Source organism: Zea mays, chromosome 2 (genome assembly GCF_902167145.1).
Source record: "Zea mays cultivar B73 chromosome 2, Zm-B73-REFERENCE-NAM-5.0, whole genome shotgun sequence".
NCBI lineage: Eukaryota > Viridiplantae > Streptophyta > Magnoliopsida > Poales > Poaceae > Zea > Zea mays.
Genome location: NC_050097.1, coordinates 212,974,741 through 212,996,929, shown reverse-complemented (window position 1 = coordinate 212,996,929; position 22,189 = coordinate 212,974,741).

The following is a 22,189-nucleotide window of genomic DNA, read 5'->3' as shown; positions in this document are numbered from 1 at the left end:
TCATGTCCCTCGACGGCGGCTACGACATGATACTCCTTCCACTGCCGCGCGACGACGGCAATGGCGGCCGACAACCCGCCCGCCGGCGGCGGAATCGACGACGTCTTCCCCGCGTGGTGGAAGAACGACCTTCGAGCTCATCCTGCCCTTTCCCCCGCCGATGAAGGGGAAGGCAGGGCGACCAAGGCCAAGCAGGAGGCAGCGCCTCGTTGGCTGTCGAGCGAGCCGACAGCACCGGCACCCCAACGAGGGGCGCACCGGGTATCGACTTCGCGCCTGAGTCGAAGACGAGCGCCGTCTCCCCGCGACACGCCCATCCCGAGCAAGTGGACGACGCCAGCGCGCTCGCGGAGAGCTTGCTGGACGTCACCCTCGCACCTGAGACGACGGTGCAGTCAGTCCCCGACATGACTTCATCGCCGCTCGTCGACCAAAAGGTACTGACTGATTCCCATCCTACGTCATTTGGATTCAGCCTCAACCCGCCCAGCGACCTCGCTTTGGCGGACGCTCTCGTAGAGGCGAGTCCAAACCCTCTGGGGTTTCACATGCGGTCGCCTTGGGACCGGCTGACGGACGTCTCGACCTATGGGCCCTCTGGGTCCGAGGAAGACGACGGGCCCAGCATCTGTTGGGATTTCTCTGGACTTGGCAACCCCAGTGCCATGCGGGACTTCATGACCGCATGTGACTACTGCCTTTCCGACTGTTCCGACGGTAGCCGCAGCCTCGGCGACGAGGACTGCGGCCCAAGCCGCGAATGTTTCCACGTCGATCTAGGGGGTCCCTCCGAAGGCAATCATCTCGGCATGCCGAAGGACGGTGATCTCCCTAGGCCAGTGCCCCGCGTCGACATCCCACGGGAGCTAGCTGTGGTCCCCGTTCAGGCGGGGGGTCATGACCCACAGCTCGAGCAAATCCGCGGGGCGCAGGCCAGGTTCGACGAGGGAGCAGGGGCGCTTGAGCCGATCCGCCGGGACGTCGGGCAGGCATGGGCGGGCCAACCCCCGGCCGGAGAAATACGTCATCTGCCCCAGGGTTTCCAGCACCGCGTCGCTGACGACGCCAGGGTCAGGCCGCCACCCGCATCTAGTGGCGTCGGCCAGAACCTGGCTGCCGCAGCGATGCTTCTCCGCGCGATGCCGGAGCCATCAACCACCAAGGGCCGGCGAATCCAGGGGGAACTCAAGAATCTCCTGGAAGGCGCCGCGATCCGACGGGCCGAGAGCTCTGCCTCCCGAAGGCAGGGATACCCCTCGGAACCTTATGCCGCGACTTCCCGATTCATGCGGGAAGCCTCGGTCTACACCGGGCGCACGCGCAACACCGCGCCTGCGGCCCCGGGTCGCCTCGGCAATGAGCACCATCACCGCGACCGTCGGGCCCACCTCGACGAGAGGGTGCGCCGAGGCTACCACCCCAGGCGTGGGGGATGCTACGACAGCGGGGAGGATCAGAGTCCCTCGCCCGAACCGCCTGGTCCGCAGGCCTTCAGCCGGGCCATCCGACGGGCACCGTTCCTGACCCGGTTCCGACCCCCGACTACTATCACAAAGTACTCGGGGGAGACGAGACCGGAACTGTGGCTCGCAGACTACCGCCTGGCCTGCCAACTGGGTGGAACGGACGACGACAACCTCATCATCCGCAACCTTCCCCTGTTCCTCTCCGACACCGCTCGCGCCTGGCTGGAGCACCTGCCTCCGGGGCAGATCTCCAACTGGGACGACCTCGTCCAAGCCTTCGCCGGCAATTTCCAGGGCACATATGTGCGCCCCGGGAATTCCTGGGACCTCCGAAGCTGCCGGCAGCAGCTGGGAGAGTCTCTCCGGGACTACATCCGGCGATTCTCAAAGCAGCGCACCGAGCTGCCCAACATCATCGACTCGGATGTCATTGGCGCGTTCCTCGCCGGCACCACCTGCCGCGACCTGGTGAGCAAGTTGGGTCGCAAGACCCCCACCAGGGCGAGCGAGCTGATGGACATCGCCACCAAGTTCGCCTCCGGCCAAGAGGCAGTCGAGGCTATCTTCCGAAAGGACAAGCAGCCCCAGGGCCGCCCACCGGAAGATACTCCCGAGGCGTCGACTCAGCGCGGCGCCAAGAAGAAAGGCAAGAAGAAGTCGCAAGCGAAACGCGACACCGCCGAAGCGGACCTTGTCGCCGTCGCCGAGTACAAGAACCCTCGGAAACCCCCCGGAGGTGCCAACCTCTTCGACAAGATGCTCAAGGAGCCGTGCCCCTATCATCAGGGGCCCGTCAAGCACACCCTTGAGGAGTGCGTCATGCTTCGGCGCCACTTCCACAGGGCCGGACCACCCGCGGAGGGTGGCAGGGCCCGCGACGATGACAAGAAGGAAGATCACCAAGCAGGAGAGTTCCCCGAGGTCCGCGACTGCTTCATGATCTATGGTGGGCAAGCGGCGAACGCCTCGGCTCGGCACCGCAAGCAAGAGCGCCGGGAGGTCTGCTCGGTCAAGGTGGCGGCGCCAGTCTACATAGACTGGTCCGACAAGCCCATCACCTTCGACCAAGCTGACCACCCCGACCACGTGCCGAGCCCGGGGAAATACCCGCTCGTCGTCGACCCCGTCATCGGCGACGTCAGGCTCACCAAGGTCCTCATGGACGGAGGCAGCAGCCTCAACATCATCTACGCCGAGACCCTCGGGCTCCTGCGCGTCGATCTGTCCTCCGTCCGAGCAGGCGCTGCGCCCTTCCACGGGATCATTCCCGGGAAGCGCGTCCAGCCCCTCGGACGACTCGACCTTCCCGTCTGCTTCGGAACGCCCTCCAACTTCCAAAGGGAGACTCTGACGTTCGGGGTGGTCGGGTTCCGAGGAACCTACCACGCGGTACTAGGAAGGCCATGCTACGCGAAGTTCATGGCCGTCCCCGACTACACCTACCTGAAGCTCAAGATGCCGGGCCCCAACGGGGTCATCACCATCGGCCCCACGTACAAGCACGCGTTCGAATGCGACGTGGAGTGCGTGGAGTACGCCGAGGCCCTCGCCGAGTCCGAGGCCCTCATCTCCGACTTGGAAAGCCTCTCTAAGGAGGCGCCAGACGTGAAACGTCATGCCGGCAACTTCGAGCCAGTGGAGACGGTTAAGGCTGTCCCCCTCGACCCCAGCGGCGACGCCTCCAAGCAGATCCGGATCGGCTCCGGGCTCGATCCCAAATAGGAAGCAGTGCTCGTCGACTTCCTCCGCGCGAACGCCGACGTCTTCGCGTGGAGTCCCTCGGACATGCCCGGCATACCGAGGGATGTCGCCGAGCACTCGCTGGATATTCGGGTCGGAGCCCGACCCGTCAAGCAGCCTCTGCGCTGATTCGACGAGGAGAAGCGCAGAGCGATAGGCGAGGAGATCCACAAGCTAATGGCGGCAGGGTTCATCAAAGAGGTATTCCATCCCGAATGGCTTGCCAACCCTGTGCTTGTGAGAAAGAAAGGGGGGAAATGGCGGATGTGTGTAGACTACACTGGTCTCAACAAAGCATGTCCGAAGGTTCCCTACCCTCTGCCTCGCATCGATCAAATCGTGGATTCCACTGCTGGGTGCGAAACCCTGTCTTTCCTCGATGCATACTCAGGGTATCATCAAATCAGGATGAAAGAGTCCGACCAGCTCGCGACTTCTTTCATCACACCCTTCGGCATGTACTGCTATGTCACCATGTCGTTCGGCTTGAGGAATGCGGGCGCGACGTACCAGCGGTGCATGAACCATGTGTTCGGCGAACACATCGGTCGCACGATCGAGGCCTACATCAATGACATCGTAGTCAAGACGAGGAAAGCTTCTGACCTCCTTTCTGACCTTGAAGTGACATTCTGATGCCTCAAGGCGAAAGGCGTCAAGCTCAGTCCCGAGAAGTGTGTCTTCGGGGTGCCCCGAGGCATGCTCTTGGGGTTCATCGTCTCCGAGCGGGGCATCGAAGCCAACCCGGAGAAGATCGCAGCCATCACCGGCATGGGGCCCATCAAGGACTTAAAGGGCGTACAGAGGGTCATGGGATGTCTCGCGGCTCTGAGCCGTTTCATCTCACGTCTCGGCGAAAGAGGTCTACCTCTGTACCGCCTCTTAAGGAAGGCCGAGTGCTTCACTTGGACCCCCGAGGCCGAGGAAGCTCTCGGGAACTTGAAGGCGCTCCTCACAAAGGCGCCTATATTGGTGCCTCCAGCTGCCGGAGAAGCCCTCTTGGTCTACGTCGCCGCAACCACTCAGGTGGTTAGCGCCGCGATTGTGGTCGAGAGGCAAGAAGAGGGGCATGCATTGCCTGTTCAGAGGCCGGTTTACTTCGTCAGCGAGGTACTGTCCGAAACCAAGATCCGCTACCCACAAGTTCAGAAGCTGCTATATGCAGTGATCCTGACCCGGCGGAAGTTGCGACACTACTTCGAGTCTCATTCGGTAACTGTGGTGTCATCCTTCCCCCTGGGGGAGATCATCCAGTGCCGAGAGGCCTCGGGTAGGATCGCAAAGTGGGCGGTGGAAATCATGGGCGAGACGATCTCGTTCGCCCCTCGGAAGGCCATCAAGTCCCAGGTCTTGGCGGACTTCGTGGCCGAATAGGTCGACACCCAGCTACCGACGGCTCTGATCCAACCGGAGCTCTGGACCATGTTTTTCGACGGGTCGTTGATGAAGACAGGAGCCGGCGCAGGCCTACTCTTCATCTCGCCCCTCGGGAAACACCTACGCTATGTGCTACGCCTCCACTTCCCGGCGTCCAACAATGTGGCTGAGTATGAGGCTCTGGTCAACGGGTTGCAAATCGCCATCGAGCTAGGGGTCTGGCGCCTCGACGCCCGCGGTGACTCGCAGCTCGTCATCGACCAAGTCATGAAGAACTCCCACTGCCGCGACCCGAAGATGGAGGCCTACTGCGATGAGGTTCAGCGCCTGGAAGACAAGTTCTACGGGCTCGAGCTTAACCACATCGCTCGGCGCTACAACGAGACTGCGGACGAGCTGGCTAAAATAGCCTCGGGGCGAACAACGGTTCCCCCGGACGTCTTCTCCCGGGATCTGCATCAACCCTCCGTCAAGATCGACGACACGCCCGAGCCTGAGGCGACCTCGGCCCAGTCTGAGGTACCCTCGGCCCAGCCCGAGGTACCCTCGGCACGGCCCGAGGCACCCTCAGCTCAGCCCGAGGCGACCTCGGTTCAGCCCGAGGTACCCTCGGCCCCCGAGGGTGAGGCACTGCGCATCGAGGAGGAGCGAGGCGGGGTCATGCCTGATCAGAACTGGCAGACCCCGTACCTGCAATATCTCGACCAAGGAGAGCTACCCCTCGACCGAGCCGAGGCTCGGCGGGTGGCACGGCGCGCCAAGTCGTTCGTCTTGCTGGGCGATGAGAAGGAGCTCTACCACCGCAGCCCCTCAGGCATCCTCCAGCGATGCATCTCCATCGCCGAAGGTCAGGAACTCCTGCGAGAGATACACTCGGGGGCTTGCGGCCATCACGCAGCGCCTCGAGCCCTTGTCGGGAATGCCTTCCGACAGGGCTTCTACTGGCCGACGGCGGCGGCCGACGCTACCAGAATCGTCCGCACCTGCGAAGGGTGTCAATTCTACGCGAGGCAGACCCACCTGCCCGCTCAGGCTCTGTAGACGATACCCATCACCTGGCCTTTTGCGGTGTGGGGTCTGGACCTCGTTGGCCCCTTGCAGAAGGCACCCGGGGGCTACACCCACCTGTTGGTCGCCATCGACAAATTCTCCAAGTGGATTGAGGTCCGACCCCTGAACAGCATCAGGTCCGAGTAGGCGGTGGCGTTCTTCACCAACATCATCCATCGCTTCGGGGTCCCGAACTCCATCATCACCGACAACGGCACCCAGTTCACCGGCAGAAAGTTCCTGGACTTCTGCGAGGGTCACCACATCCGGGTGGACTGGGCCGCCGTGGCTCATCCCATGACGAATGGGCAGGTGGAGCGTGCCAACGGCATGATTCTACAAGGGCTCAAGCCTCGGATCTACAACGACCTCAACAAGTTCGGCAAGCGATGGATGAAGGAACTCCCCTCGGTGGTCTGGAGTCTGAGGACAACGCCGAGCCGAGCCACGGGCTTCACGCCGTTCTTTCTAGTCTATGGGGCCGAAGCCATCTTGCCCACAGACTTAGAATACGGCTCCCTAAGGACGAGGGCCTACACCGACCAAAGCAACCAAGTCAGCCGAGAAAACTCGCTGGACCAGCTGGAAGAGGCTCGGGACAAGGCCTTACTACACTCGGCGCGGTACCAGCAGTCCCTGCGACGCTACCACGCCCGAGGGGTCCGGTCCTGAGACCTCCAGGTGGGCGACCTGGTGCTTCGGCTGCGACAAGACGCCCGAGGGCGGCACAAGCTCACGCCCCCCTGGGAGGGGCCATTCGTCATCGCCAAAGTTCTGAAGCCCGGAACGTACAAGCTGGCCAACAGTCAAGGCGAAGTCTACGGCAACGCTTGGAACATCCAACAGCTACGTCGCTTCTACCCTTAAGATGTTTTCAAGTTGTTCATATACCTCGCACCCACGCAAAGTTTAGTCATCAAGGAAGGGTCGGCCTCGCCTCGGCAAAGCCCGACCCTCCCTCGGGGGCTAAAAGGGGGGGAACCCCCTCTGCGTTGAAATTTTCCTCGAAAAAAGATCTCTTCTGCCAGAATATCTTTCGTGCGTTTTGACTACTTCGAAAAGTGGATCCTGAAAACGACGGAGTACACGTAAGCAGCCAAGGCTGACCGAGCCGAGGGACTCCTACGCCTCCGGGATACGGATACCTCACTCATCACCTTCTGCGATAAGTAACTCACGTTCGGATAAGTGGTTCCGCAGACCGAACAAGTCTTCACGTTCGGAAGTTCTTCTGCCGAAGTGATCCTTCGAGCTTTCTCGACTGAGTCGGTGACAGAGCCTCATGGACGGGTAAAAGTGCGCGTAAGCGGCAAGGCTGTAATACCTAACTCTGGAATATAAGGGAGAGAATAAAAATATGTGTAATGCCTACTTATTTACATGAATAGTTAGGAGACATGTTTAAAACAAATTATACCTCAATAAAAGGTGCATCATGCTGGAGTTTTGTTGCCTGTGCATTCAAATAATAATAACAATAGCAACACTACTAATCAAAATTTAATGACAAAGAAATTGAAATAAAGCCCAAATTATAATTAGGGTTTGGAAATGAAAAAGGGGAAAGAGTGTGAAATACAAATAGAAATGAAAATGTAAATATAACATATTCAAATAGAAATACTATTTTTCTGTGCACATACCCTGTGCAATCTGCAAACCAATTTTGAATTCAAATAGCAAGTTTGAATTTAGAGAAGGGAATTCAAAATAAAACAAAATGAAAAATGGAAAAGGGGTTCTAACCTGAATGGGCTGCGGCCACGCAATTCGGCCCACTTCACTATTTCTCCCCTCGGCCCAACCACCGCCTGCACAGCCTTCCTTCTCGCCTCGGTCGCTGCCGCGTGGGCCACTTGGCCGGTGTGATTCATGCGCGCGCATCAGGAGCTGGCTGGTGGGACCACCTTGGCGGATCCTTCCTCGCGGTAGTGGTCACGGCGCGACGCCGGATTGAGCGCCGGTCTCCGCGCGATTTGCGCAGACTTCTCAACCGAATCCTCCTTGAGGGCATAAAGCTGCACGTAGGGAGCCGAGTTCCTCCCTTTCCTTCCCCAGAAACCCTATTACCGCCGCCAATTTGGAGGGAGGCAACGAGTGCCATTGCCGTCGGGAAAGGAGAAAGCGAGCTCAGGTGCCGGGGGGAGTGTGTCTGGGATTCCTCGGCGCAGTGGCGCCTGTGGTGCTCCTCGTACAGTCGGCGTCGTCCCTAACGTCACCACGTTGGGGCTGGGACCTCGCCATCGATACTCGGGAGAACACCGTGGGCGGAGCTCGGTCCGCCGCCGCCTGCCTATTCCATCGATTGGTGCGGCTCAGGAACCAGTGAGGGGCACCGGAGCTACGCGCGGGTGTGCCGCGTACGTGCGTGGGTTAGCCGAGCCGTATCGTCGTCCCTGGCGGGGGCAATTGCTCATCGGCATGGGGAGATCGCCGCCGGACGAAGCCCTCCGTGGCCAGGCCCCTGTGCTTCATCCCCTCGGTAAGAAACATATCTTCGATCATCGTTTTGTCTCCCACATCGCGTAGCTCGGACTAATTTGGTGCTGGATACCCGGGGATGCCCGATTGACTACCTCGCCGACGTGTCCTCCGCCGCGCACAGAGCACGGCGCCGCCGTTCTGGTCGCTGGAAGAGGGAAGGGGGTTGGTGACCGTTGGTCCCGTAGTGAACGGCCGAGATTAGAGGATCACGTACCCATTCGCGCGGTTGATCTGGCGCCGTTGATCCGCGATCCTGCGGATCATGTTAAGAACTGGCTTCATTAAATCTGGGTCGTACGTTAGGAATCCGATGGTGTCTGGTGAGAGAGGGGGTTTAAAATGGTTTGATCTAATCGTGGTCGTTCGCAGTCGATCGGACGGCCAGGATAGGTCCATACCCCTTCGCGGGTTAGTTTTGCACATGCGCCCCTGTGTTTTTCTTATATAGAACCCGCCGTCCATGTGTTACTATTCTCTGTGCCTAGGCTATCTTACGCAGAGACCCCTGACTTCCCTGGAAATCGAGGCCCGATCCAGAACTGTGTTAAATCGATTAAATGAATTATTAATTGGATTTTTAATATGAAAATAAACCCTAGAACTTGTATAAATCATAGAAAATCCATTTTTAGTCCAAATTGATCCATTCCAGTTTCTAAAATTTTGTAATATTATTCTTTAACACTTAGAGTCACTATTTTGACATGAACTCTGTTAGAAAATTAATTTCTCATCTAATCCTATTTTAATCACATTAAATCTTAGAAAATTCATAATTTGAATTCTATAACCCCAAATTTAGTGATTCCAATTCCTATGATCTCATTTTAATGTGTAGATTTTTACTGTATATTTTATTTACATGTTTGGTGTGATATTGATTTTGGGTATACTATGTATGTATTGTGTTGATGCGAATAGACGAGCAAGCCACTGTGGAAACTGAGGTTCAACAGGTAGAGATAGCTGAGCAGGAGCTCATTGAAGGCAAGTTGTGCCCTTGATCACTTACTTTTTCCAGCCATGTTCTTATTAATTTTAATGATCTGCATAGGTTAATTTTGATGGGATCCTTTAGGTTACCCCAGTTTTGGTTATCTTTATACCTTGTTCACCCCTGAAATATTTTTGGGTAGTACCTGCTATTGCTTTATGTGGATTTGGGTATGAAGATACACTATTCATGATTATTCTGTTATTATCTTGTTATTATTATTGTTCATGTTAAGATCATTAAATTAATGGGAACATGGAGCGACCACCCGGGAAAACAGTGCTACCACAAGGGTTTAATGGGACGCCCTTGGCTGATTAACTAGGAAAGCTAGTGGAGGTCTTCCTTACCCGAAAGGGGAAAGGGCAGTAGGGGAGTGGTCAGTGTAGGGAGGTCCTTGGGTTGATTTTGCTGCGATGGCGGTCAGGCAAGAACCCTGCACTGGAGCTTCCTATAAACTGTAGCGGGATTTCTGAAGCTAGTGGAACTTTGTAAAGGCCTCGTAGTGTTACCCTGCCTTGCCTCCTCGGTAGAGGTGTATGGGATTGGCCATCTCTTGGCAGATGGGTAACATGACTTGTGGGTAAAGATGCGCAACCTCTGCAGAGTGTAAAACTAGTATACTAGCCGTGCTCACGGTCATGAGCGGCTCGGACCCTCACATGATTAATTATGGAACTTAAATTCAATTTGACATTTGCATTGCATTTGGGATTATTTTACTATTACTTTCTTTATTGTTATTAAGGTTTGGTATTTACTTACACTTAGTAATTGCTAATAAAATTTTGACCAACTTATAAAAGCAATGCTCAGCCTCAGCCTTTACTTCATTGATTAGCCTTACACTTCATGAACTCCCACCTTTGGTGAGTTCATGCCACATTATTCCCCACAACTTGTTGAGCGATGAACGTATGTGAGCTCACTCTTGCTGTCTCACACCCCCCACAGGAGAAGAACAGGTGGTTCAAGTGGAGCCAAGTATCGAGGAGTTCGATTCAATCTAGGTGGCGTCTCCCAGTCAGCTTTCTGGCGCCAAGGATAGATTTTAGATCCTGCGATATTTATCTTTTATTTTTGTAAGTCTTCCGCTATGTAATAAATACTCTGATTATTATGACATTTATCTCTATACACTCTGTTATTATATATGTTGTCTTCTTTGGCGCATGTATGAGATGCACCCGGCTTTGTCCTTTAAAACCGGGTGTGACAGAAGTGGTATCAGAGGAAATGTTGACTGTAGGACGAAACCTAGATAGAAATGGACAAACCCTTACCTACTTATCTTACTTTGATTCATTCCATACTTATCTTATCTTGATCTTGTCTCACCTTTTGCTATTCTACTCTGATTATTCTTACCTTTTCTACTCTAAGACAAGAAGGATTTCACACCTTGAAATCCTACATTTATGACCTTTTTAAGAGATAGGAGGCCTAAGACAAAATTATAACCATTTTCTATTTTTAAAAATGTTGGTTGATTGTTCTGATGATCAATGCCTGATTTGCTTCTTTGATTGAGTGAAATAGTATAGACGGGCATCTTAGCATGTACCACCATAAGGTAATGAATTAGCTTTAGTAGGCAACACACTTAGCTAATGAATCCCCCAAAGTAACATAATTCGTAATCACCTGCCTTGTCTACAATCCTTTCTTTCTCACCATGTGTTTCTAACCCAGATGGGCTACCCCTATAGTGTTAGAAGAGAGCACTATAGACGTGATCCTTGGTATGTCATGGTTAAGAAAGGCAAAGGCAGTTTATACACTGTGCTAAGAGAACCGTAGAACTCACCAGTTCCAAAGGAGAAAGATTTGAAGTTGAAATTGCAGTAACTACCGCCACCAGACTAGCGACATTCTTAGTAGATGGGAAGTTTGTTGGGGTCAACATCCGTGTGGTTAGAGATTTTCCGGATGCCTTCCCAGATGAGTTACCAGAGATGCCACCGAAAAGGAAAGTTGAGTTTGTTATTGATCTCTTACCTAAGACTGCTCTTAATTCTAAACGGCCATATAGGATGTCCGTAGAAGAACTAAAGGAACTTAAGAAGCAATTAATGGAATTACAGGAGGCTGGGTACATTCGTTTGAATTCTTCACCATATGGAGCGCTGGTTCTACTTGTACAGAAGAAAGAAGGATCGCAAGGGATGTGCGTGGATTATAGGACCCTTAATGATGTAACTATGAAGAACGAGTATCCATTACCCTACATTGAAGCTTTATTTAATCAGATGAGAGGCGCAAGGGTATTCTCGAAGATTGATTTCCGAACAGGTTATCACCAAGTGAAGATTAGGCCTTCGGATATTCCCAAGACGATTTTCTCGACTCGATATGGATTATTTGAGTTCACTGTTATGTCGTTTGGATTAACTAATGCACCAACTTATTTTATGGATTTGGTGAATAAGGTGTTTATGGAGTATTTGGACAGATTCGTCGTGGTGTTCATCGACGATATTCTTATCTATTCTGAGAGTGAAGTGATCATGAGGAACATCTGATATTGGTGCCACAGAAGCTACGAGATAATCAACTCTATGCCAAGTACACTAAATGCGAGTTTTGGATTGGCGAGGTGTCATTTCTTAGACATATCATCTCTAATGGAGGGATATCAGTGGATCCTGCTAAAGTCAAGGAGATAGTGGCGTGGAGCATACCCACTATAGTTACTGAGGTCCAGAGTTTCTTGGGACTTGCTGGCTATTATCGGAGATTTATTGAAGGATTTTCTAAGATTGCTAAGCGTATGACCTCACTTCTAGAGAAGGGAAGAGAGTTCAAGTGGGATGAGAAGTGCCAAGATAGCTTTGATCAATTAAAGAAGAGACTGATGTCACCACCAGTGTTGATTATGCCAGATCTACAGAAGGGATTTGACATTTACTGTGATGCATGTGGCCAAGGACTTGGATGTGTGCTTATGCAAGAAGGTCATGTGATTGCCTATGCATCTCGTCAGTTGCGGAAGCATGAATTGAACTACCCCACTCATGACTTGGAATTGGCAGCCGTTGCACATGCGCTTAAGATTTGGAGACATTATATCATGGGGACCAAGTGTCAAGTGTACACAGATCATAAGAGTTTGAAGTATATATTCACTCAGAAGGATCTCAACCTTAGGCAACGCCGTTGGTTGGAGCTCATTAAGGATTATGACTTGGAGATTCACTATCACCCAGGCAAGGCGAATTTGGTTGCAGATGCCTTGAGTCGGAAGGAGCATGTTCACTCCGCTTTCGTTGTCCAGCTACCTGATGAATTAGCAAAAGATTTTGAGAGACTCAACCTGGGAATTGTAACACATACGGAAGGAGTTACTATTGAATTGGAACCTACCTTGGAACAAGAAATTCGTAAAGGTCAGATTGATGCTAAAATCCAGGAGATCAAGGATCTGATTACTGAAGGTCGAGGTCCAGAATTTACGGAAGATGAGCAAGGTGCCATATGGTTCAAGGACAGGATATGTATTCCTAAGATTGATAGCCTTCATGAGACTATTTTAAAGGAGGCCCATGACTTGGATTATTCTATTCATCCTGGTAGTACCAAGATGTATCACAATTCGAAGCAGAAATACTGGTGGTATGGACGGAAGAGAGATGTGGCTGCACATGTGGCTATGTGCGAAGTGTGTCAAAGAGTTCAGGCTGAATACCAGAGGCCAGCTGGACTATTGCACCCACTTAAGATACCCGAGTGGAAGTGGGACGAGATTGGTATGGATTTTATTACTGGATTGCCTCGCACCCAGAAAGGATATGATTCTATATGGGTTATGGTGGATAGACTGACCAAAGTGGCTCATTTCATCCCGGTCAAGACTACTTATGAGGTATCTCAAGTGACAGAGTTATATATGGCTTGGATTGTGTCTCTACACGGTGTACCAAGGAAGATCATTTTGGATAGAGGATCACAGTTTACCTCTAGATTTTGGAAAAGTTTTCAAGAGAATGTGGACGCGAAGTTGAATTTTAGTTCGGCTTACCATCCCCAGACTGATGGGCAGACTGAGAGGACTAACCAAGTGCTGGAAGATATGTTAAGAGCTTGTGCTCTTAAGCATGGTGGAAGTTGGGATAAGAGTTTGCCGTATGCGGAGTTCTCTTACAATAATAGCTATCAGACCAGTTTGAAGATGCCACCGTTTGAGGCTTTGTATGGCAGAAAGTGCAGGACTCCATTGTATTGGGATCAAACTGGTGAAAGACAATTGTTTGGGCCTGAGATTATACAGGAAGCAGAAGAACAAGTCCAGCAAATAAGGGAGAATTTGAGAACTGCGCAGTCAAGACAGAAAAGTTATGCTGATACTCGGAGAAGACTGCTGGAGTTTAAGGAAGGTGATTATGTGTATTTCAAAGTGTCACCACTTCGTGGAATGAGGAGATTTAAAGTTAAGGGCAAATGTCCCCTCGCTATATTGAACCATTATGAGTTTTTTTAGGCAAGTTGCAGAGATGGCCTATCAACTCGAGCTACCTGATAATCTATCTGATGTGCACAGTGTATTCCGTGTGTCTCAACTTAAGAAGTGTCTCCGTGTCCCTAAGGAGCAACTATCAATGGAAGACCTTAGCATTCAAGATGATCTGACTTATGCTGAGTACCCTATCAAGATTCTGGACACTCTGACTCGAGTTACAAGAAATAAGGTGATAAAGATGTGCAAGGTACAATGGAATCACCATGGTGAAGATGAAGCCACTTGGGAAAGGGAAGAAGAGCTTCGCATAGACTTCCCCCATCTTTTCCTTAGTTCTTCTTAAATCTCGAGGACGAGATTATTTTTAAGGGGGGTAGGATTTGTAATACCTAACTCTGGAATATAAGGGAGAGAATAAAATTATGTGTAATGCCTACTTATTTACATGAATAGTTAGGAGACATGTTTAAAACAAATTATACCTCAATAAAAGGTGCATCATGCTGGAGTTTTGTTGCCTGTGCATTCAAATAATAATAACAATAGCAACACTACTAATCAAAATTTAATGACAAAGAAATTGAAATAAAGCCCAAATTATAATTAGGGTTTGGAAATGAAAAAGGGGAAAGAGTGTGAAATACAAATAGAAATGAAAATGTAAATATAACATATTCAAATAGAAATACTATTTTTCTGTGCACATACCCTGTGCAATCTGCAAACCAATTTTGAATTCAAATAGCAAGTTTGAATTTAGAGAAGGGAATTCAAAATAAAACAAAATGAAAAATGGAAAAGGGGTTCTAACCTGAATGGGCTGCGGCCACGCAATTCGGCCCACTTCACTATTTCTCCCCTCGGCCCAACCACCGCCTGCACAGCCTTCCTTCTCGCCTCAGTCGCTGCCGCGTGGGCCACTTGGCCGGTGTGATTCATGCGCGCGCATCAGGAGCTGGCTGGTGGGACCACCTTGGCGGATCCTTCCTCGCGGTAGTGGTCACGGCGCGACGCCGGATTGAGCGCCGGTCTCCGCGCGATTTGCGCAGACTTCTCAACCGAATCCTCCTTGAGGGCATAAAGCTGCACGTAGGGAGCCGAGTTCCTCCCTTTCCTTCCCCAGAAACCCTATTACCGCCGCCAATTTGGAGGGAGGCAACGAGTGCCATTGCCGTCGGGAAAGGAGAAAGCGAGCTCGGGTGTCGGGGGGGAGTGTGTCTGGGATTCCTCGGCGCACGTGGCGCCTGTGGTGCTCCTCGTACAGTCGGCGTCGTCCCTAACGTCACCACGTTGGGGCTGGGACCTCGCCATCGATACTCGGGAGAACACCGTGGGCGGAGCTCGGTCCGCCGCCGCCTGCCTATTCCATCGATTGGTGCGGCTCAGGAACCAGTGAGGGGCACCGGAGCTACGCCCATGGTTTGATCTGGGTCGTACGTTAGGAATCCGATGGTGTCTGGTGAGAGAGGGGGTTTAAAATGGTTTGATCTAATCGTGGTCGTTCGCAGTCGATCGGACGGCCAGGATAGGTCCATACCCCTTCGCGGGTTAGTTTTGCATATGCGCCCCTGTGTTTTTCTTATATAGAACCCGCCGTCCATGTGTTACTATTCTCTGTGCCTAGGCTATCTTACGCAGAGTCCCCTGACTTCCCTGGAAATCGAGGCCCGATCCAGAACTGTGTTAAATCGATTAAATGAATTAGAAATTGGATTTTTAATATGAAAATAAACCCTAGAACTTGTATAAATCATAGAAAATCCATTTTTAGTCCAAATTGATCCATTCCAGTTTCTAAAATTTTGTAATATTATTCTTTAACACTTAGAGTCACTATTTTGACATGAACTCTGTTAGAAAATTAATTTCTCATCTAATCCTATTTTAATCACATTAAATCTTAGAAAATTCATAATTTGAATTCTATAACCCCAAATTTAGTGATTCCAATTCCTATGATCTCATTTTAATGTGTAGATTTTTACTGTATATTTTATTTACATGTTTGGTGTGATATTGATTTTGGGTATACTATGTATGTATTGTGTTGATGCGAATAGACGAGCAAGCCACTGTGGAAACTGAGGTTCAACGGGTAGAGATAGCTGAGCAGGAGCTCATTGAAGGCAAGTTGTGCCCTTGATCACTTACTTTTCCCAGCCATGTTCTTATTAATTTTAATGATCTGCATAGGTTAATTTTGATGGGATCCTTTAGGTTACCCCAGTTTTGGTTATCTTTATACCTTGTTCACCCCTGAAATATTTTTGGGTAGTACCTGCTATTGCTTTATGTGGATTTGGGTATGAAGATACACTATTCATGATTATGAAAGGAAAATGTGCCCTTGGGCCATTTCTAAGTATTTTGGTGATTGAGTGCCAACTCAAGTGCTTAAATGTGAATTTATGCCATGGATGAATAAAGTGCAAATCAAGAGCAAAGGTATGTTTCTAAGTCTTAGTACATTGGTTTTGTGTACTAATATACTTGTCTAAGTATTGGAAACAGGAAGAAAAAGAAAAGAAAAAGTTGGCTGTGTACAGCCAGAAGGCTGCTTCGGTCTGGAGCACCGGACTGTCCGGTGGTGCACCGGACAGTGTCCGGTGCGCCAGGCTGCCTCGGCCGAAGAGGCCGCTCTCGGGAATTTGCTGACAGCGTACGGCTAAAATTCACCGGACTGTCCGGTGTGCACCGGACTGTCCGGTGAGCCAACGGTCGGCCGGGCCAACGGTCGGCCGCGGACTCTGCGCGCGACACGTGGCCAAGCCAATGGTCGGAAGGGGGCACCGGACTGTCCGGTGTGCACCGGACATGTCCGGTGCGCCAACGACTCCCGCATCTGCAACGGTCGGCTTAGCCATTTAAGGAAAGGAATCGGGCACCGGACACTGTCCGGTGTGCACCGGACTGTCCGGTGCGCCCGATGACAGAAGGCAAGGATGGCCTTCCAGATTTGTTCTCAACGGCTCTTAGCTGCCTTGGGGCTATAAAAGGGACCCCTAGGCGCATGGAGGAGCACACCAAGCATTCCTACAACATTCCTAAGCACCAAGACATCGATCTCACGCATTCGTTTCATTGTGATAGCATCTAGAGCTCTTGTTGAGTTGCGAACTCTTGGAGTTGTGTTGCGAGCTCTTGTTGCGACTTGTGTGCGTGTTGTTACTCTGATCCTTTGAAGTCTTGTGTGCGTTGCTCATTCCCCCTTGCTTTGTGCTTCTTTGTGAACTTCAATTGTAAGGGCGAGAGGCTCCAAATTGTGGAGATTCCTCGCAAACGGGATTGAGAAAAAGCAAGCAAAACACCGTGGTATTCAAGTGGGTCTTTGGACCGCTTGAGAGGGGTTGATTGCAACCCTCGTCCGTTGGGACGCCACAACGTGGAGTAGGCAAGCGTTGGTCTTGGCCGAACCACGGGATAAACCACTGTGTCATCTCTGTGATTGATCTCTTGTGGTATTGTGTTTTGTTGAGACTCCTTTCTAGCCACTTGGCATTTATTGTGCTAGCACTTAACAAGTTTTTGTGGCTATAAGCTTAAGTTTTACAGGATCACCTATTCACCCCCCCCCCTCTAGGTGCTCTCAGATTATTCTGTTATTATCTTGTTATTATTATTGTTCATGTTAAGATCATTAAATTAATGGGAACATGGAGCGACCACCCGGGAAAACAGTGCTACCACAAGGGTTTAATGGGACGCCCTTGGCTGATTAACTAGGAAAGCTAGTGGAGGTCTTCCTTACCCGAAAGGGGCAAGGGCAGTAGGGGAGTGGTCAGTGTAGGGAGGTCCTTGGGTTGATTTTGCTGCGATGGCGGTCAGGCAAGAACCCTGCACTGGAGCTTCCTATAAACTGTAGCGGGATTTCTGAAGCTAGTGGAACTTTGTAAAGGCCTCGTAGTGTTACCCTGCCTTGCCTCCTCGGTAGAGGTGTATGGGATTGGCCATCTCTTGGCAGATGGGTAACATGACTTGTGGGTAAAGATGCGCAACCTCTGCAGAGTGTAAAACTAGTATACTAGCCGTGCTCACGGTCATGAGCGGCTCGGACCCTCACATGATTAATTATGGAACTTAAATTCAATTTGACATTTGCATTGCATTTGGGATTATTTTACTATTACTTTCTTTATTGTTATTAAGGTTTGGTATTTACTTACACTTAGTAATTGCTAATAAAATTTTGACCAACTTATAAAAGCAATGCTCAGCCTCAGCCTTTACTTCATTGATTAGCCTTACACTTCATGAACTCCCACCTTTGGTGAGTTCATGCCACATTATTCCCCACAACTTGTTGAGCGATGAACGTATGTGAGCTCACTCTTGCTGTCTCACACCCCCCACAGGAGAAGAACAGGTGGTTCAAGTGGAGCCAAGTATCGAGGAGTTCGATTCAATCTAGGTGGCGTCTCCCAGTCAGCTTTCTGGCGCCAAGGATAGATTTTAGATCCTGCGATATTTATCTTTTATTTTTGTAAGTCTTCCGCTATGTAATAAATACTCTGATTATTATGACATTTATCTCTATACACTCTGTTATTATATATGTTGTCTTCTTTGGCGCATGTATGAGATGCACCCGGCTTTGTCCTTTAAAACCGGGTGTGACAGAAGTGGTATCAGAGGAAATGTTGACTGTAGGACGAAACCTAGATAGAAATGGACAAACCCTTACCTACTTATCTTACTTTGATTCATTCCATACTTATCTTATCTTGATCTTGTCTCACCTTTTGCTATTCTACTCTGATTATTCTTACCTTTTCTACTCTAAGACAAGAAGGATTTCACACCTTGAAATCCTACATTTATGACCTTTTTAAGAGATAGGAGGCCTAAGACAAAATTATAACCATTTTCTATTTTTAAAAATGTTGGTTGATTGTTCTGATGATCAATGCCTGATTTGCTTCTTTGATTGAGTGAAATAGTATAGACGGGCATCTTAGCATGTACCACCATAAGGTAATGAATTAGCTTTAGTAGGCAACACACTTAGCTAATGAATCCCCCAAAGTAACATAATTCGTAATCACCTGCCTTGTCTACAATCCTTTCTTTCTCACCATGTGTTTCTAACCCAGATGGGCTACCCCTATAGTGTTAGAAGAGAGCACTATAGACGTGATCCTTGGTATGTCATGGTTAAGAAAGGCAAAGGCAGTTTATACACTGTGCTAAGAGAACCGTAGAACTCACCAGTTCCAAAGGAGAAAGATTTGAAGTTGAAATTGCAGTAACTACCGCCACCAGACTAGCGACATTCTTAGTAGATGGGAAGTTTGTTGGGGTCAACATCCGTGTGGTTAGAGATTTTCCGGATGCCTTCCCAGATGAGTTACCAGAGATGCCACCGAAAAGGAAAGTTGAGTTTGTTATTGATCTCTTACCTAAGACTGCTCTTAATTCTAAACGGCCATATAGGATGTCCGTAGAAGAACTAAAGGAACTTAAGAAGCAATTAATGGAATTACAGGAGGCTGGGTACATTCGTTTGAATTCTTCACCATATGGAGCGCTGGTTCTACTTGTACAGAAGAAAGAAGGATCGCAAGGGATGTGCGTGGATTATAGGACCCTTAATGATGTAACTATGAAGAACGAGTATCCATTACCCTACATTGAAGCTTTATTTAATCAGATGAGAGGCGCAAGGGTATTCTCGAAGATTGATTTCCGAACAGGTTATCACCAAGTGAAGATTAGGCCTTCGGATATTCCCAAGACGATTTTCTCGACTCGATATGGATTATTTGAGTTCACTGTTATGTCGTTTGGATTAACTAATGCACCAACTTATTTTATGGATTTGGTGAATAAGGTGTTTATGGAGTATTTGGACAGATTCGTCGTGGTGTTCATCGACGATATTCTTATCTATTCTGAGAGTGAAGTGATCATGAGGAACATCTGATATTGGTGCCACAGAAGCTACGAGATAATCAACTCTATGCCAAGTACACTAAATGCGAGTTTTGGATTGGCGAGGTGTCATTTCTTAGACATATCATCTCTAATGGAGGGATATCAGTGGATCCTGCTAAAGTCAAGGAGATAGTGGCGTGGAGCATACCCACTATAGTTACTGAGGTCCAGAGTTTCTTGGGACTTGCTGGCTATTATCGGAGATTTATTGAAGGATTTTCTAAGATTGCTAAGCGTATGACCTCACTTCTAGAGAAGGGAAGAGAGTTCAAGTGGGATGAGAAGTGCCAAGATAGCTTTGATCAATTAAAGAAGAGACTGATGTCACCACCAGTGTTGATTATGCCAGATCTACAGAAGGGATTTGACATTTACTGTGATGCATGTGGCCAAGGACTTGGATGTGTGCTTATGCAAGAAGGTCATGTGATTGCCTATGCATCTCGTCAGTTGCGGAAGCATGAATTGAACTACCCCACTCATGACTTGGAATTGGCAGCCGTTGCACATGCGCTTAAGATTTGGAGACATTATATCATGGGGACCAAGTGTCAAGTGTACACAGATCATAAGAGTTTGAAGTATATATTCACTCAGAAGGATCTCAACCTTAGGCAACGCCGTTGGTTGGAGCTCATTAAGGATTATGACTTGGAGATTCACTATCACCCAGGCAAGGCGAATTTGGTTGCAGATGCCTTGAGTCGGAAGGAGCATGTTCACTCCGCTTTCGTTGTCCAGCTACCTGATGAATTAGCAAAAGATTTTGAGAGACTCAACCTGGGAATTGTAACACATACGGAAGGAGTTACTATTGAATTGGAACCTACCTTGGAACAAGAAATTCGTAAAGGTCAGATTGATGCTAAAATCCAGGAGATCAAGGATCTGATTACTGAAGGTCGAGGTCCAGAATTTACGGAAGATGAGCAAGGTGCCATATGGTTCAAGGACAGGATATGTATTCCTAAGATTGATAGCCTTCATGAGACTATTTTAAAGGAGGCCCATGACTTGGATTATTCTATTCATCCTGGTAGTACCAAGATGTATCACAATTCGAAGCAGAAATACTGGTGGTATGGACGGAAGAGAGATGTGGCTGCACATGTGGCTATGTGCGAAGTGTGTCAAAGAGTTTAGGCTGAATACCAGAGGCCAGCTGGACTATTGCACCCACTTAAGATACCCGAGTGGAAGTGGGACGAGATTGGTATGGATTTTATTACTGGATTGCCTCGCACCCAGAAAGGATATGATTCTATATGGGTTATGGTGGATAGACTGACCAAAGTGGCTCATTTCATCCCGGTCAAGACTACTTATGAGGTATCTCAAGTGACAGAGTTATATATGGCTTGGATTGTGTCTCTACACGGTGTACCAAGGAAGATCATTTTGGATAGAGGATCACAGTTTACCTCTAGATTTTGGAAAAGTTTTCAAGAGAATGTGGACGCGAAGTTGAATTTTAGTTCGGCTTACCATCCCCAGACTGATGGGCAGACTGAGAGGACTAACCAAGTGCTGGAAGATATGTTAAGAGCTTGTGCTCTTAAGCATGGTGGAAGTTGGGATAAGAGTTTGCCGTATGCGGAGTTCTCTTACAATAATAGCTATCAGACCAGTTTGAAGATGCCACCGTTTGAGGCTTTGTATGGCAGAAAGTGCAGGACTCCATTGTATTGGGATCAAACTGGTGAAAGACAATTGTTTGGGCCTGAGATTATACAGGAAGCAGAAGAACAAGTCCAGCAAATAAGGGAGAATTTGAGAACTGCGCAGTCAAGACAGAAAAGTTATGCTGATACTCGGAGAAGACTGCTGGAGTTTAAGGAAGGTGATTATGTGTATTTCAAAGTGTCACCACTTCGTGGAATGAGGAGATTTAAAGTTAAGGGCAAATGTCCCCTCGCTATATTGAACCATTATGAGTTTTTTTAGGCAAGTTGGAGAGATGGCCTATCAACTCGAGCTACCTGATAATCTATCTGATGTGCACAGTGTATTCCGTGTGTCTCAACTTAAGAAGTGTCTCCGTGTCCCTGAGGAGCAACTATCAATGGAAGACCTTAGCATTCAAGATGATCTGACTTATGCTGAGTACCCTATCAAGATTCTGGACACTCTGACTCGAGTTACAAGAAATAAGGTGATAAAGATGTGCAAGGTACAATGGAATCACCATGGTGAAGATGAAGCCACTTGGGAAAGGGAAGAAGAGCTTCGCATAGACTTCCCCCATCTTTTCCTTAGTTCTTCTTAAATCTCGAGGACGAGATTATTTTTAAGGGGGGTAGGATTTGTAATACCTAACTCTGGAATATAAGGGAGAGAATAAAATTATGTGTAATGCCTACTTATTTACATGAATAGTTAGGAGACATGTTTAAAACAAATTATACCTCAATAAAAGGTGCATCATGCTGGAGTTTTGTTGCCTGTGCATTCAAATAATAATAACAATAGCAACACTACTAATCAAAATTTAATGACAAAGAAATTGAAATAAAGCCCAAATTATAATTAGGGTTTGGAAATGAAAAAGGGGAAAGAGTGTGAAATACAAATAGAAATGAAAATGTAAATATAACATATTCAAATAGAAATACTATTTTTCTGTGCACATACCCTGTGCAATCTGCAAACCAATTTTGAATTCAAATAGCAAGTTTGAATTTAGAGAAGGGA